We start from the raw sequence: 18,652 nt of genomic DNA, 5'->3' as shown, positions 1-18,652 counted from the left end.
ATGCCAAAAAACAGTAACAACAAGTCTCACAATGGAGACGTTACTGGTACCTGCTCAAGCAAATCGATAAATAACAGGACGACAGTGCTACAATATAAGAGTAATAATAATAAGAGTAATATTAGAAGAGTAAAAGAGCCTGGGACTCCACGCCAGGCTCTTTTCACTCAGGATGCCCCAGAGGGGGCCAGGTGAGAACCCACCCTGCCCCAAGGGACCCAGTCCCAGCAGCCGACCTGCACTACCCAACTGCCACCATGCTCCAGGTCGCTTTCCAGACACATTATAAGACACTTCTGACCCATTTTCCATAATTACCGCACCATATTTGATGGAGTTCAGACAGAAGGCAGCAAATGATAGAGAGTAATGTATGTATATATATATATATATATGTATACATATACATATACACACACACACACACACACACACATATATATATATATATATATATACATACACACACACACATACCTCTCAGAGAGTCCAGCAAACTACAGACTGTAGCAAAGTCTGGCAAGCTACCCTTGGTGTACTCAATAAGCCAAAAAGAGTAACGATAGGTCTCATTCCCTGACCCTGAAAGAGCCTCCAACTATTGGGAAAGACGAGTAAGGAGAGGCTGTTAAAATCTCAGGGCTGAGTGTAATAGAGACATTACTGGTGCCCACTTGAGCAAATTGAGGAACAACGGGATGACAGTGATACAATGATAACATTAATATAGTAATATGATTATCATTAATTAAGATAAGTATAAGATTTTATTTTTGTCATTGGTTTTCTATGACATACTATTGAAGAATACAAATTTTCAGTTTGCAAAGAAAGTAATACAGCATTGAAAAGAACTTTCCAAAAACATATAAGCATTTCACTTTTGCAGTATACTTTTTTCTATATCATATTCACTTTTCCCATGTTAACTGCAGACATAAATAAAGCCTAAACATATCTAAAATTTACTATACAGTTTGTGAAAAAATCATTCTGCTCAATTGAGTTTTAAATATGTATCATTTTTGTAAGATACTAAAAATGGAAACTAGATTTGCTGTGGCAATTGCTTCTATAAAAGGACTTTCATTTTGTCTGACTGGTAAAAAAAAATTAGAAATATTTAAGTAAAAATTGAAATAGTAAGTTGGGCTTTAGCTAACTTTTAAGACAAGATATCTGATTCAATCATTAATAACAGAACATTAACATTAATCAACAACTACATAATGAAATAAAAATTAAAACAAAACATATTTGACTTTATAACTAATAAAATTGTCTAAAAGATATATAGCACATGTTATTAACTATAATAAATTTCAAAACTAACAACTGGCAGGCAAAAGAAGAAAAGAATATTAAAAGACGCTAACAATTATCACTATTATTATAACTGAACAGATTTTATCCAACAAACTTGTAAGTCACTGTAATTTTTTAATTTTTAAATGTGAATTATTTTATAAACAAGCATAAACTCTAAAACATTGCCACATTCTTGATATTTGCTTTTATTTAAAAAATTATAACCTCAAAGAAAATAATTTCTTTTTACCAACTTGAAAGCCTGAGAAAAGACTTATTTTACTTTAAAATGCTGTTCAGATAAAATATTTTGAGTGATGTCTAATTTTACTACAGTCATTCTACAGAGGATGTATAATAGGTTTTTTTTTCTTTTAAGTATGAGGTAAATTACAGTTTGAACTTTATTATAATATTCAAGAGAAAAAAAGCAGAAACTTCAAATGACAGACTTGACAAAGTACTAGAATACTGCAGAAAACCAAAATCTTCCTTTTTAGAACAAAGTTCAATAATTCACTCATAACACATCTTGAAATGGCTGTCATCAGTGCTCAGTTGATTTACTTTTATCATTAAAACACTTCATCTATTTAATATAGAATTGTTGATCAATCCCCCTGTATTTTACATAAAGATATGCCAATAGAGAAATGGACCAGGGATCTTTTCATCTTCCTTTTATTTTGGGGGTGTATAGTATGCTAAACATATTGAAAAGAATATGTTTTAGAGCTTTTAGCAAGGTTCAACTTTCTTATGTAGAAAATGAGACCAAATGATTGCCATAAGAAAAAAAATTACATGACTCAATCTATGTACAATGTATTAATATTGTCATCTTACACATATATTAGGCACTTATCTAACTTCAATATCTATGAAGCAATCTGAAAAGGGTCTATGTATATTTCTGCATAATATATATTTATTCATGAAACCCTTAGAGTTTCAGGTCAATGGAAAAATCATGTTAATTAAAGAATTATATATTTCCCTACTATGTATTAAGAGAGACATTATGAGCGAAGAGACAATTTTTACATAAATAATTGCTGAGGGTGTCTTCCTAGGCAAACACACTAAAGGGTGGAGCAAGCAGGAAAGAGGATGGGAAGGAAGCTTGTCAAAGGTGCGTTCTTTCATTTGCTCTCTGGGAAATTACTCTTAGAGAAAATTAAAAATGACATGGGTTTTAGTTTCACTATTTATGTGGCATAAATATTTTCTTCACAGTCAATTTTAAATTGTCCAGATGATGCCACTGGAACACAGAAATTCAAAATTATTTGAAACACGGACTCAAGTAATACTAAAGTTAAAAGAAATATTAGTAACTTCATTAAAGCTAACGTTAGCACACGACTAAGTAAAACTAATCATACAGAGATTTCTGGAATGTGAATAGCACAACAGAGTTATTCCCTCCAGAGGCAAGGAGGTTGGTCAGAATCACTCAGATGCTTCCAGATTTACCTGGATCTGGATTCAGAATCATCCAGAGGAAAGGGGACAGACCCAAACTACACAGACAGAAGGAGTATTAGCCAGAAATGACCCCAGAATAAGTCTTAAGTCTGGAATTTCCTGGGGAAAATGACATAACCTACAGTCTGCCATCAATCGATTCTCAGAAATAATTTCTGCTCTAAAATGCCACAGCAGCTAGAAAATAAGTGATTCTACTTGCAAAAGGTGCTCTCTCTCAAAGGACAGCAATGGTCTTCAGTATAGTGCATAATAAGAGATTATACTATTCCCGCCTCAAAGTGATTCATACAGTTGTGATGTACTTTCATTATAACCATTTACTCAAAACTTATCAAGTAGCTGTTGTCCGGTAAAAAACACAGAAACAACTTAACATAAAAGTGGGACTTTATTGAGAATGAAAACAAGTTGAGAATGATGCCTACCGCAAAAGGTAGAGAATAGCTTTGAAGACAGAGAGTAAGGGGTCTGTTTATGTGGTCCTTTCTTAAAGGAGTCTGTTTAAGAGGTCCTCAAATTAATGAGGGAGAATTAAGTGCATATACAATTGGGGAACACACATCACATAGAGAAACAGCAGAGACAGAATTATAATAATTGACACAGCATGACCATTGGAGTCAATCATTTTGGGTTTAAATCACACTTTAAAATATGTTGGTGCAATATTCAATTTAAATTTTCTAATGCTTTTTTTCTATTCATAAAATAAAGATAATATAATCATGGTATCACTGTAAGAATAAAGAAATATGATATATCTAAAGCAATTAGTCATATTGAGGGATCAGTAAACATTAGCAAGATAAAATATGCCTAGATCTTGGCTACAGAATTTGAGTTTCAATGTTATGATTCTCTTTTTTTTTTTTTATTTTTTGCTTTTTGGGTCACGCCCGACGATGCACAGGGGTTACTCCTGGCTCTGCACTCAGGAATCACCCCTGGCGGTGCTCAGGGAACCATATGGGATGCTGGGATTCGAACCCAGGTTGGCCGCGTGCAAGGCAAACGCCCTACCCGCTGTGCTATTCCTCCAGCCCCTGATTCTCTTTCTTTATCACTTGAAAACAGAAAATGATCTATGGATCACAAGTTTCATATACATATTTCTCCATATGTAAATTTAGCAACAACTTAGAAGATACAATTCATTTCCACTGTACTTGTCAGAAATTTGTAGTTTTTAAACCAAACCTTTAAAAATAGGGAACTTGAAAACATTTTTGAATTACATTTAGTGACCTAAATTCAAGAAAAGTCCCAGATATGAGAGATAGTACCATCAAAATACCCAGGGCATCATAAATACTCTCTGTTCCCTAAGAGGTCACTCAAAGGTTTCTGATCATTGAGTTTTAGGCATGTTGAAAAATAATATGAAATTGTGGGGAATTATTTCCAGATGAATGGCAAAATCTCCTATGAGCAGTTACTTTTTTTTAAGTGAAACCATTAAAACTTCTCATGTTAGTTTTATCTTATTATCTGAAACAAGAGAGCAAATGGGTGCAAAAAATATGTTGAAGGCAAACTAAGAGGGAAAAAAATAAAACATCACAAACTAAACTAGTAAGATTTTAAGAAAATGCCATTAAAGCAAAAGCAAGTAGCACTGTAGCACTGTAGTCCCACTGTTCCTGTTCATTGATTTGCTTGAGTGGGCACCAGTAAAGTCTCCATTGTGAGACTTGTTGTTACTGTTTTTGGCATATTGAATACACCCCGGGTAGCTTGCCAGACACTGCCGTGCGGAGAGGATACTCTCAGTAGCTTGCCAGGCTCTCCAAGAGGGACAGAGGAATCAAACCCGGGTTGGCTGCGTGCAAGCCCTACCCACTGTGTAAAATATTGATAAAGTAAGGTTACAGAAATTAACAGAAGAGAGGGGGCCCACATGGTTACCAACAAACTATAAATAACATACCATACCTAAGCTTCAGGCATTGCATTTAATACTAGCTATTAACTTAATTCATTATTTTCCTCTTTCAAATATGAGGTGAAATATTTTCTTCTCACAAATATCATGAGGTGAGATAATATTTGATCTACAGAAATTTTCTGATTTCTGGAGACATTTACCGTCTTTTAGTAATCTCTAATTTTATAGTTTCATAAACTATAAAATATAACTACCAAATATAAAATTTTATAGCTCTATTACAGTTCAATTAAAAAAAGTCTTGAGTCTGAGTGATGGTACAGTGGGTGGAGCACTTGCCTTGTACACAGCTGACCCAGTTTGATCCTTGGCGCCACATATAATCCCTGGAGCCCACCAGGAGTGATTCCTGATAGCAGAGTCAGGAGTAAAACCTCAGCACCACAGTGTGTGGCACTCAAACGAACAACTTCAACAACAACAAAATGAAAAACTACTTAATAAATTGAAAAGATAATATTGTATGCATATTATTTGAAAATATAGATAAGTACCATAAGTAATAGAATTTAAAATGGAGACTTATGAAAGGAGATTGATGGTGCAATAGGTCAGTTTTTCCTTATTCCTAATTTCTGTGCTTTTGCTTTTGTGGAGCACTCCCATAGGTGTTCAGTGCTAACTCCTGGCTCTGTATTCAAAGAATATTCTTGGAGGCTTATGGAACTATATGGAATACCTGGGATTGAACCGTGGTCACTCCATGCAAGGCAGTTATCCTACCTACCAAAATATTCCTCCTGCCCCTCTACTCCTATTTAGTTAAATAAGTTATTTCCTTGTACTAATAAACTGAATAGAAATGCATGAAAATAATAATTTGAAGAAAAATCATCTGCTGCATGACATTCACTTATTTGGCAAAAGAAATTAAATAGACAATAAGTTTCCTGAGAAGAAAAATCTCACTGAACCAAGACATTGTGAGATATTTCATATATAGTATTAAATGGAATATGTAATATTTTCCTCCAGAATATAAAATTCACATTAAACTATTTACTTATAAGATAATATGCTCTTATAAGCATTTAGTAAGGATAGTTTACGGAAAAAGCATAGTCTTTTCATTGAGAGTGCTTGAATATTGAACAGTTTTAGTTCTTTTTTTTTTTCTTTTTGGATTACACCCGGCAATGCACAGGGGTTATTCCTGGCTCATGCACTCAGGAATTACTCCTGGGGGTGCTCAGGGGACCATAGGGGATGCTGGGATTCGAACCCGAGTTGGCCGTGTGCAAGGCAAACGCCCTACCCGCTGTGCTATCACTCCAGCCCCAGTTTTAGTTCATTTAAAAATGAATATGTTTCAAATACATCTGGAGAATTTTTCAAGTGTCTGAATATATATATTCAAATAGTCGAATATTTCGACTATACTTCAGACAAAGTTTTAGCAAAAACAGAAAACTGAAAAAAAAATACAGAAATTGCTCTCAATCTCATGTCCAAATATCCCGGAAAGAAAAGCATTCTGGGTTCCAGCCGCCCCAGCCCGTGTCCTCTGCGCCCCGGCTCCTCCCCGGGCCCCCTAACTGCGGCCCGCCCTCTCAGGTACCTTCCCGGACCCTCGGCCACGCCCTCCCGCGCCCCGCTTCCCGCCGCCTGGACTCCCCGAGACCTTCCAGCCACCCCAGCCCGTGTCCTCTGCGCCCCGGCTCCTCCCCGGGCCCCCTAACTGCGGCCCGCCCTCGCAGGAAGACACTGGGGGCGTGTCCTGTATGTTAGTGGGCGTGGTCTAAAAGTGGGCGTGGCCTCCTCTCAGAGCGGCCAACGCTAACGCGGCCGCAGTTATTCTTTGTTACCTCAGCTCAATCAGTACTTGTATGTTTTTGAAAATTCACTTTTGCAATCTCTAACACACAAAATAGCCATTAGCTTAGTCTGACACTATAAAAGCTCTCAGTTAATAAGGGAAGTTTAGCACGATCAGAAAACCTTCTTTCCACAAGAAGGAAAAAGGAACAAATAACTACAGAGCTCCAGCTCTACACTTCTGTAACAATATGAAGAAGCAGCGAAAATCCCCTCCACCAAGAGAGGGAGAAGAAAAAATCCCAGAAACATCAATGGGGGCTACTCACATCTATGACCTCTCAGATAAACAATTTAGAGAGGAGATCTGGAGGAGAGTCGACCTACTCCAAGCAACCATGGAACAGACATCCAATAAACTAAGGGAGGAGATGAATCAAGCGCTGGAACGGTCTACCAAGAAAATTCAGGAAGAAATGAGAGCAGAAATGAGAGCAGAAATTTCAAATCTTCGAACGGAAATCTCACAAATAAAGGAATCGGTAGATGAAATAAAAATCTCACTAGATGCCCTCAACAGTAGAATGACTACAGCTGAAGAAAGAATCAGCGACCTGGAAGATGAGCTGCAGAAAGCTTATAGACAACAACAAATCATGGCCAAAGACCTCAAAATGGCTATAGAGCGAATCAGAGCCCTGGGGGATGACTTCAAGAGAAACAACATAAGAATCATTGGAGTACCAGAACCACAGGGAAGTAACCCCAATGAAAAAAACACAGTCAAAGACATCATTGCTAAGAAATTCCCAGAGCTGGAGAAGGCAGGCATCCAGATACAAGGAGTCCGAAGAGTACCAGCAAAAAGAGACCCGAATAAAAAGACTCCAAGGCATATCATAGTCAGAATGACGGATGCTATGGATAGAGACACAATTCTGCAAGCAGCAAGGTCAAAGAAGGAAATTACATACAAAGGAGCACCCCTCAGATTTACAGCAGACCTGTCAGAGGAAACCCTCCGAGCCCGAAGACAATGGTGGGACATAGTGAAAAGACTCAACGAAATGAATGCCTCACCAAGAATACTTTATCCGGCTAAACTCTCACTCAAACTCGATGGAACCATACACTACTTCTCGGATAAACAACAGCTCAGGTCCTTCATAGACTCAAAACCAAACTTGAAAGAAGGTCTCAAGGGGCTACTGTAAGACAAGGTGGAGCCACATAAAAACAACAAATACCACAGAAATATGACACAAAATCCTATCACAATAATCTCTCTCAACGTCAACGGCCTAAATGCACCCATCAAGAGACACAGAGTGGCAAAATGGATCCAGAAATTAAACCCATCATTCTGCTGCCTGCAAGAAACACACCTGAACAAACAGAGTAAACATAGACTCAAAGTCAAAGGATGGAAAACAATCCTGCAAGCAAACAACCCCCGTAAAAAAGCTAGAGTGGCCATCCTAATATCCGACAACATAGATTTCAGGTTGAAAAAGATTTAAAGGGACAGCGAAGGTCATTTTCTGTTTATCAAGGGATATGTTCAACAGGAAGAAATCACACTCTTAAACATATATGCACCTAATGAGCGACCAGCTAAATATTTAAAACAACTCCTAGCAGACTTCAAAGAGGACATCACTAACAGCACAATAGTAGTCGGAGACTTCAATATGGCCTTATCGCCTCTAGATAGATCGACAAGAACAAAACTCAACAAGGAAACACTGACTCTGAAAGAAGAAATTGAAGAGAGAGGCCTAATAGACCTATACAGGGCCTTACACCCCCAAAAGAAAGAATACACATTCTTTTCCAGTGCACACGGAACATTTTCTAAAATAGACCATGTACTGGGCCCCAGAACATACCTCAATAGAATCGGAAAAATAGAAATTGTATCAACCATCTTTTCAGACCACGATGCGCTGAAGATAGAAGCTAACCACTCACTGACACGGAGAATCAAGTCAAACACTTGGAAATTAAACAATTCAATGTTGAACAATGAGTGGGTCAGGAAGGAAATCAAGGAAGAAATCAAAAAATACTTAGAAACAAATGAGAATGAAGACACGAGCTGCCAAAACCTATGGGACGCAGCTAAAGCCGTGTTAAGGGGAAAATTTATAGCTCTCCAAGCATTCCTCAGGAAGGAAGAAAGGGCCCACATAGACAGCTTGACTTCACGACTCAAGACCTTAGAAAAGGACCAGAAAAGGGAACCCAAACCAGATCGAAGGAAAGAAATAATAAAAATTAGAGCAGAAATTAATGACATGGAAACCAAAAAGACAATCCGAAAGATCAATGAAACAAAGAGCTGGTTCTTCGAGAAAATAAACAAGATTGATAAACCGCTAGCAAGACTCACAAAGAAAGAAAGAGAAAGAACCCTAATAAATCGAATCAGAAATGAAAAGGGGGACATCATAACAGAAACCAGTGAGATTCAAAAGATCATTAGAGACTACTTCGAAAGTCTATATGCCACAAAACAGGAGAACCTAAAAGAAATGGATGGATTCCTCGATTCTTACAATCTCCCAAGACTGAACAAAGAAGACTTGGAATACCTGAATAGACCCATCAATGTTAAGGAAATTGAAGCTGTGATCAAAAACCTCCCCAAAAACAAAAGCCCAGGCCCAGATGGCTTCACTGGCAAATTCTTCCAAACATTTAAAGAAGACCTGCTGCCTGTTTTCCTCAAACTTTTCCAGGAAATTGAAAAAACAGGAAATCTCCCAAACAGTTTCTATGAAGCACACATCTCCTAATACCAAAAGCAAACAAAGACATCACTAAGAAAGAAAATTACAGACCAATATCCCTGATGAACACCGATGCGAAGATCCTCAACAAAATACTGGCAAATAGGATCCAACAACTCATCAAAAAGATTATACATCACGACCAAGTGGGATTCATCCCAGGGATGCAAGGATGGTTTAACATTCGGAAATCAATCAACATAATCCAGCATATCAACAAAAGTAAAGATAAAAACCATATGATCATATCAATAGATGCAGAGAAAGCATTTGACAAGATCCAACATCCTTTCATGATGAAAACCCTCGCCAAAATGGGGTTTGGAGGAACTTTCCTCAAGATAGTCGAAGCCATCTATCACAAGCCTACGGCAAGCATTATCCTCAACGGGGAAAAACTAAGGGCCTTTCCTCTGAGATCAGGCACAAGACAAGGATGCCCACTCTCACCACTCCTCTTCAATATAGTACTGGAAGTACTTGCGATAGCTATTAGACAAGAAAAAGAGATTAAGGGCATCCAGATAGGAAGGGAAGAAATCAAACTCTCACTATTTGCAGACGACATGATACTATATCTAGAGAAGCCTAAAACCTCTACTAAGAAACTCTTAGAAACAATAGACTTATACAGTAAAGTTGCAGGCTACAAAATCAATACCCAAAAATCCATGGCCTTCATATATGCAAACAATGAGGCAGAGGAAAGGGACATGAAAAAAGCAATCCCATTCACAATCGTGCCCCAGAAAATCAAGTACCTCGGAATCAGCTTAACCAAGGAAGTAAAAGACCTTTACAAAGAAAACTACATAACGCTACTCCATGAAATCAAAGAGGACATGAGGAAATGGAAACATATACCCTGCTCGTGGATAGGGAGAATCAATGTTGTCAAAATGGCAATACTCCCTAAAGCATTATACAGATTCAATGCGATCCCTATAAATATACCCATGACACTCTTCAAAGAAATGGATCAAGAAATCCTAAAATTCATATGGAATAACAAACATCCAAGGATAGCTAAAACAATTCTTGGGAAAAAGATGATGGGAGGCATCACCATCCCCAACCTCAAACTTTACTACAAAGCAGTAACAATTAAAACAGCATGGTACTGGAACAAAGGCAGAGCCGTAGACCAATGGAACAGGGTGGAATATCCCTACACACAACCCCAAATGTATGACCATCTAATCTTTGATAAGGGAGCAAGAGATGTGAAGTGGAGCAAGGAAAGCCTCTTTAACAAATGGTGCTGGCACAACTGGACAACCACATGCAAAAAAATGGGTTTAGACCTTGACCTGACAACATGCACAAAAGTCAGATCAAAATGGATTAAAGACCTCAACATTAGACCACAAACCATAAGGTACATTGAAGACAAGGTCGGCAAAACCCTCCACGATATTGAAGATAACGGTATCTTCAAAGGTGGCACGGAACTAAGCAATCTAGTAAAAACAGAGATCAACAAATGGGACTACATTAAACTAAAAAGCTTCTGCACCGCAAGAGATACAGTGACCAGAATCCAAAGACTATCCACAGAATGGGAAAGGATATTTACACAATACCCATCAGATAAGGGGTTGATATCAATGGTATATAAAGCACTGGTTGAACTCTACAAGAAGAAAACATCCAACCCCATCAAAAAATGGGGCGAAGAAATGAACAGAAACTTTACCAAGGAAGAAATACGAATGGCCAAAAGGCACATGAAAAAGTGCTCTGCATCACTAATCATCAGAGAGATGCAGATCAAAACAACTTTGAGATACCACCTCACACCACAGAGACTAGCACACATCCAAAAGAACAAAAGCAACCACTGTTGAAGAGGATGTGGGGAGAAAGGGACCCTTCTTCACTGCTGGTGGGAATGCCGACTGGTTCAGCCCTTCTGGAAAACAATTTGGACGATTCTCAAAAAATTAGATATTGAATTCCCATTTGACCCAGCAATACCACTGCTGGGAATATATCCCAGAGAGGCAAAAAAGTACAATCGAAACAACATCTGCACATGTATGTTTATCGCAGCACTGTTTACAATAGCCAGAATCTGGAAAAAACCCGAATGCCCTAGAACGGATGACTGGTTGAGGAAACTTTGGTACATCTATACAATGGAATACTATGCAGCTGTTAGAAAAAAGGAGGTCAAGAATTTTGTAGTTAAATGGATGGGCATGAAAAGTTTCATGCTGAGTGAAATGAGTCAGGAAGAGAGAGACAGACATAGAAAGATTGCACTCATCTATGGTATATAGAATAACAGAGTGGGAGACTATCACCCAAGAACTGTAGAAATAAGTACCAGGAGGTTGACTCCATGGCTTCGAGGCTGGCCTCACGTTCCGGGGAAAGGTCAACTCAGAGAAGCGATCACCAACTACATTGTAGTCGAAGGCCATGTGGGGGAAGGGAGTTGCGGGCTGAATGAGGGCTAGAGACTGAGCACAGAGGCCACTCAACACCTTTATTGCAAACCACAACAGCTAATTAGAGAGAGAGAACAGAAGGGAATGCCTTGCCACAGTGGCAGGGTGGGGTGGGGGGGAGATGGGATTGGGGAGGGTGGGAGGGACGCTGGGTTTACGGGTGGTAGAGAATGGGCACTGGTGAAGGGATGGGTTCCCGAACTTTGTATGAGGGAAGTATAAGCACAAAAGTGTATAAATCTGTAACTGTACCCTCACGGTGATTCTCTAATTAAAAATAAATAAAATTAAAAAAAAAAAAGAAAAGCATTCTGGGTTAGCATGATCAATAATTGGACTGAAGTAAGCCAACAAAAGCATAATATTTATTTGTTCCATGTTCTTGGAAACACAAGTGGCCAACTCTATTGTTGTTACTGGTAAAGTCCTAACTTTGTTTAGAATTTTAAGAAGCATTCAAGTCATCTTGATTCTTTTAAAATACAGATTTTCAGTGGGAGCATCTAAAATGAGGACCAAGAATATATTTATTTATTGTACTTTACTTAGCGAGGCCCATTGTGTTTCTACGCAGTCAACCAAAGAGTGCCACAAAATAAACGCTTATTAGACGGGAGACTGCAAAATAGACCTTCTTTATAATTTTTCACTAAGTATGCAGGTTTTACCTCAATATGGAACTTCAATTAGAGAATTCAAAGAAGTTTAAGTGAATCCAAGAATTCAAGGTAAATATTTTTTCCTGGAAAACTTGAACAATAGAAATATTTTCTGCTACTTTCTTGCAATGTGAATTGCAAGTACCTGGATAACTGCATAAAATCTATTTTTTATCCATAAGAACATTTCTAAATATAAAACGATGCCCCACATAGTCATTAGCTCAGGAATAGTCACCCTAATTTAGTGGAAAACCAGTATTACAGATGTTATTACCATTTTTAATGAAAACTTATGATCAAAATAAAGGGAGAATGTAGCATTGTCCCGCTGTCCTCCAGTTGTTCATCAATTTGCTTGAGTGGGCACCAGTAACATCTCCATTGTGAAACTTGTTGTTACTGTTATTGGCATATTGACTACACCACAGGTAGCTTGCCAGGCTCTGCCGTGCAAGTGGGATACTCTTGGTAGCTTGCCAGCTCTCTTGAGGGACGGAGGAATCAAACCCAGGTCAGCCACGTGCAAGGCAAACGCTCTACCCACTGTTCTATCGCTCCAGTCCTAGAGGGAGAATGTACTATCTTACAACTTTAATAAACTTTTAAATGCATTTCCATATCCCCAACTCTACTTGCATAGCAAGAAATATTTTCATTGAGAAGAAGGAAGTAAACAAAGCACATGCTTATAAATTCATTATGGCAGGTTTCACATAGAAGATATTTAAGTCCTTTGCGGCCCCGTGCGAGATCGACCCCGGAGGCAACTGAACCACTTTGGACACGAGCGGCGCCCCCAAAATGCCTCCAAACTGTGTGCTCGGAGCTTCTGGCCCAGGCGCCGCAGCGAGTGATGCAATTACCAAAAGAATTTTCCTTGGACTTCATATAGAAATCCAAAACCGCGTGGCTGCTATTGCAGCCGCGCGACCTAATATCTCTTGATTGTCAGCAACGTGTAAATGTTCCTTTTTGGCAGGGCTTAACGTGGGGGGAAACTCCAAACAATAGTACTAAGTTTTTTGTTAAAAGGTAAAAGATTGTAGCGATAGAATTTTAGGCAGAATTTTCCCTGGACTTTATATAGAAACCCAAAACCCTGCGGCCGCGGCAGCCTAATGTCATCTAATCATCAGCAATATGAAATGGTTCCTTTGTAATGGGTTGGACTTTGGGGGGACCATAATAGGGTTAAAGTTTGTAGCGACGTGTAATTTCTGGCTGTACTTTCCCTGGACTTTATACAGAAATTCAAAGCCGCGAGGCCGCTGCCATGGCCGCGCAACCTATTGTCATTTATTCATCACCAATATGAAATGGTTCCCTTTTAACGGGTCGGACTTTGGTGGGAAATCCTAACAAGAATAGTAAGTCTTTTGCTGAAATATTGAAGGCTACCAAAGTGGTAGCCATCTCTAAAGACTGAACTAAGCCATACGCCGGCTGAGAAGAAATATCCTTCTTTCTCCAGAAGAAACGAGGCGTGGCGTTAACCATAGTATGATGTCCATTAAGCTGACACGGACCTGGTGGCGTGGGAATCGGATACAAGGGAATAAATTATTATGTACTTGGAACAGCGGGACGCTGGTGGAATCTTGACCCGGGGCCGATACCAGCGTATTACTTTTGGTTCCAGAAACTGCTTGCAGACATTCTACCAGACTATCAACTAAGCCAGAGCCCCACGCCGGCTGATGACGAGAAATAGCCATCTCTTTTGGTTTGTTTTCCCTTTGTCAGGCAGCGTGGTGATTACTAAACAGGCGTGATCTCGGTGGTGCGGGACGAGGGGGGAAAAAAATAGAAAAGTTATGTAACAAACAGCGGGACTTAATATCTCTACATTCTCAGCAATGGAGAGCCATCAAATGCTTCCTTGACAGTGGGACTGTCTTCTCTTTTTGGGGGGGAAACCCTAGCAACAATAGTGAATTATGTGTTGAAACATGGACTGTAACCAAGATAAAGCGTAAACGAAGTGAAACTTATCACTTACAAGGGCGGGGACTGGGGGGCGGGAGGGGGCGGGAGGTATAATGGGGTGGTTGGTTATGGAATATGGGCACGGGTGAAGGGAAGGGTGTTTGAGTACTGTATAACTGACATAATCCTGAGAACTGTGTAACCCTCCACATGGTGATTCAATAAAATTTAAATTAAAAAAAAGAAGATATTTAAAAATATATATGTTTAAGATAAGAGTAAAAAAGCATATTATATCATTTTATTTTGACCCTTATTAAAAAACTAAAAGAAAATTTATGCCAGTTTCTCCAACATAATATTTGGAAACACTAAACTAAAACAGTAAACTACACTATAATACTTTAACGCATAATAGTTTTTAACTATGTTGTCAAATCTAGAATTTCAGTTAATTCTATTATCTTGTTTAATTTCAAATAAGAAATATAAATTAAAATTACTTATATGCCACTTAGTTTTCTGTACTGAAACAAAGCTATTTTTATTTCACATAAAATATTTAAATTCATTTATATCCAAATATTCTTACTAGATAATTAAAGTAATGATTTGACAACCAATTAAAAATTAATATAATTTAGAGTAACTCATTCTAGACAAACTTTAATAAGGTCACAGACTAAGATGTTAATACAAATATTTTTATATTATATTTCAATATTCTATTACTGCTCAACCATATTGGTTTTGATAATTATGGGTGAAACGATGTTTAGCTATAGTGAGAACAACCAATAAATATAACACTTATTGACGTTTTAATATTCTGTGAAACTGCTTACATTTACTAGGGGAAAAAATCATCAAAGCAATTAAAGTGTATATAGCAATAAATGGATGCAGATTAATGTAAAATTAATGGAGTATTTATGGGGAATTTAATGTCTCATCCTCAGAAACATATGGTGTTTTCTGGAGTGAAATAAATTGACTGCTAAAGTTGATTTTTATATTTTAACATTGTGTATATAAGATTTTTATTAATATTTATTTATAACTAATCAAGTAGAAATAAAAAATTAATTTTGAGATACTGTAGAAAAGGAGTTATGATTTATCTGGCTCAATGATTCCTGATCTAAATGGTAAAAACCCAATGTGATCTTTTTAAATTTAATTCTATGTTGTGTACTGTTTTTGTAGCTATTTTAAATGTATTGGAAATTTCTTTAGTTCTCTCAGTCTATCAATGAATTACCGTACTCAATGTAATACACCCTATACAATGCTCAATGTCACTTGGAGTAAATAGATTAATAAGATAATTTTAAAAACTTACTTTCCAAGGTATTGGAACAAAGGATATAAAATGAACTAAAAAGAAACAATATTGTTAAGTTGAAACTGTAGCACTATAGCACTGTCCTCCCATTGTTCATCCATTTGCTCAAGCAGGCCAGTAACGTTTCCATTGTGAGACTTATTACTGTTTTTGGCATATCGAATATGCCACAGGTAGCTTGCCAAGCCTCGCCATGCGGGTGGGATACTCTCGGTAGCTTGCTGGACTCTCCAAGTGCAATGGAGGAATCAAACTAATGATTTAAATTGAGGGGCAGGTTCACAAAACTCGAGTCAGAATCTATGACTTACATTGGAGTTCTAGCACTAACCAGCTATGTGACCCTGCAAATGTCACTAAACCTCATGTTTTCTCATCATGCTAGTATTGTACCTGCCAGATTGTTTTTTGTGCCCCTGACAGTCATATGCAGACATCCTCAAATATTTTCAATTCCTTTAATGAATTAAATTATTTTACACTGCAGGACAATTAGACTCTCTTATCTCTGAATATTCAATCATTGGGAGTCCTGGTTGGCTCAAATACAGTCTTCAATTCTCAGCTTGTATATATCCTCAATAAAACATCCTTCCTACCAAGCCCATGGTTTAAAACAAACAAACAAACAAACAAACAACTCTTTTTTTAAATACTGGTCACTTTCTCAGACTTTCCCTATCACTTCTAATTTGTTCACAGCACTGTCAAAATCAGGAATCATCTTATTTGTTTACTATTATGCCTTCCCAATTAATTTTATTCTTTGAGGGATACTGATTATATTACCAAGTCTAACACACAACAGACATCAACTTATAAATCTACTGAAGAAAGCAACAAAAAGTTTCACTAAAATTCTTATGTTGAAACATTCCCAATATTTCTGTATCTGTATCTGTATCTGTAATAAGTAAGGAAGCGATTCAGGCTAAGTGAGGTCACATGGGTGGGGCTTTGATCCCATCTAAATCGTGTTCTTAAAGGAGAGATAAGCATCCTTATTAAAAGACCACCCATACAGTACTTGGATATCCCAGAGAGATAGCTCAAAGGGCTAGCGTGCATGCAAAAAATAATTTTTTTAAAAGTACTGGTAGGGGCTGGAGCAATAGCACAGCGGGTAAAGCATTTGCCTTGCACGCTGCCGACCCGGGTTCGATTCCCAGCACTCCATATGGTCCCCTGAGCACCGCCAGGAGTAATTCCTGAGTGCAGAGCCAGGAGTAACCCCTGTGCATCGCCGGGTGTGACCCAAAAAGAAAAAAAAAAAAGTACTGGTAAATTTGTCTACGTGCGCATGCACACTGTTTGCCTTTCCTGCACTCTCCCTAACTTACATCCCCATTCTTTAATCTCTCTTGCAGTCTCTAAATCTGCAGGTAAACGGGAACGCCCTGTGAGAGCATAATCTGATGGTGCTGCCTGCAAACAATGAAGAAGACTTATCAAAAACCAATTCAGCCAGTACCTTGATCTTGGACTTTTTTCTCCAAAAACCATGAGGAAATAAATATATGCTATTTAAAACCCTACTTTTACGTAAATATGATTTCTTTCTCAAAAACTTATGTATTATTTTGGGACTAGTTGATTGAGGGTAACTGGGACTACCCAAACCTTGAATAAGAGGGAAATACTGGGAATACCTATCATGCTCATGCACACACACATACACAGTAGCATTCATGGGACTATTTATAAAAATATTCAATTTTCCCTTCCTTTGATCTAATTATCTACAATGACAGGAGACACAGAAATACAGAAGAGTTTTAAGAATGACACTTCAGGGAGCTAGAGTGATAGCACAGCGGGTAGGGTGTTTGCCTTGCACGCGGCAGACCCGAGTTGGATTCCCAGCATCCCATATGGTCCCCTGAGCACCGCCAGGGGTAATTCCTGAGTGCAGAGCCAGGAGTGACCCCTGTGCGTCCCTAGGTGTGATTGCCCCCCCAAAAAAAGCAAATAAAATAAACCATTCCATTTAAAAAAAAAAAGAATGGCACTGCAGCAAATTTCAGTTTAAATGAAAAAGGCAGATACAAAGTAACTGTAGGTGATTAAATAAGCATCACTAAGGTCTGCTATTGAAAATAAATTGCTGCTGCTGCTACTACTACTACTACTACTACTACTACTACTACTACTACTACTACTACTACTACTATTATTATTATTATTATTAGGGATGGAGTGATAGCATAGCGGGTAGGGCATTTTCCTTGCATGTGGCCAACTGGGGTTCGATTCTTCTGTCCCTCTTGGAGAGCCCAGTAAGCTACTGAGAGTATCCTGTCCGCACAGCAGAGCCTGGCAAGCTACCTGTGGCATATTCGATATGCCCAAAACAGTAACAACAAGTGTCACAATGGAGACATTACTGGTGCCTGATCGAGCAAATCGATGAGCAACGGGATGGATGACAGTGACAGTGACAGTGATTTAAGAACCCTAATTTTATGGTGTTTTGTTATGCTAAACTAAGTAAACTAAGACAATAGCTATGAGAAAATGAAGAAAGGAGATGATCAAAGATGAGAGCAAATGAATTTATTATTTACAAAGGATCACTGATTCAAGCATATGTGTGTGATTCTTATAAAGTTATTATTAGTTATTATATGGAAAACTTTTAATTTTCCTGGAAAGAGACAAAGCAAAACATGCATCAAAAATGTGTAAATGAAGTTGGAAAACAGCTGCAAAATGACAACAGCATACCTGTTTCCAGAAAAAAAATCCATATTAAAATAGAAACTGACAGCATATAGAATAGGATATTGTTTTGTCTAAATTTTCTTACGGGGTTCCTTCCTGAGAGTTCTCAGGGGACAATAAGGGTGCCGGGAATTGAAGCCAGAGAAACGGTAAGGAAGAAAATCACCCTATTCATTGTACTATCTTTCCAGCCCTCAGTGATATAGTTTTAAATCATAGGGATCTAAATATTTATCTGCAGGTCCCAGAGATTC

General features: G+C 38.1%; 1 protein-coding gene across 6 annotated transcripts in view; it reads right to left on the bottom strand.

Moving 5' to 3' along the window:
• Positions 1-18,652, bottom strand: part of LINGO2 (leucine rich repeat and Ig domain containing 2) — a 1,273,527-nt gene that overhangs the window by 1,176,753 nt on the left and 78,122 nt on the right. The gene's annotated exons all lie outside the window — the stretch shown is intronic.

Source organism: Sorex araneus, chromosome 1 (genome assembly GCF_027595985.1).
Source record: "Sorex araneus isolate mSorAra2 chromosome 1, mSorAra2.pri, whole genome shotgun sequence".
NCBI classification, from domain to species: domain Eukaryota; kingdom Metazoa; phylum Chordata; class Mammalia; order Eulipotyphla; family Soricidae; genus Sorex; species Sorex araneus.
This window is presented reverse-complemented; position numbering and strand designations above follow the sequence as displayed.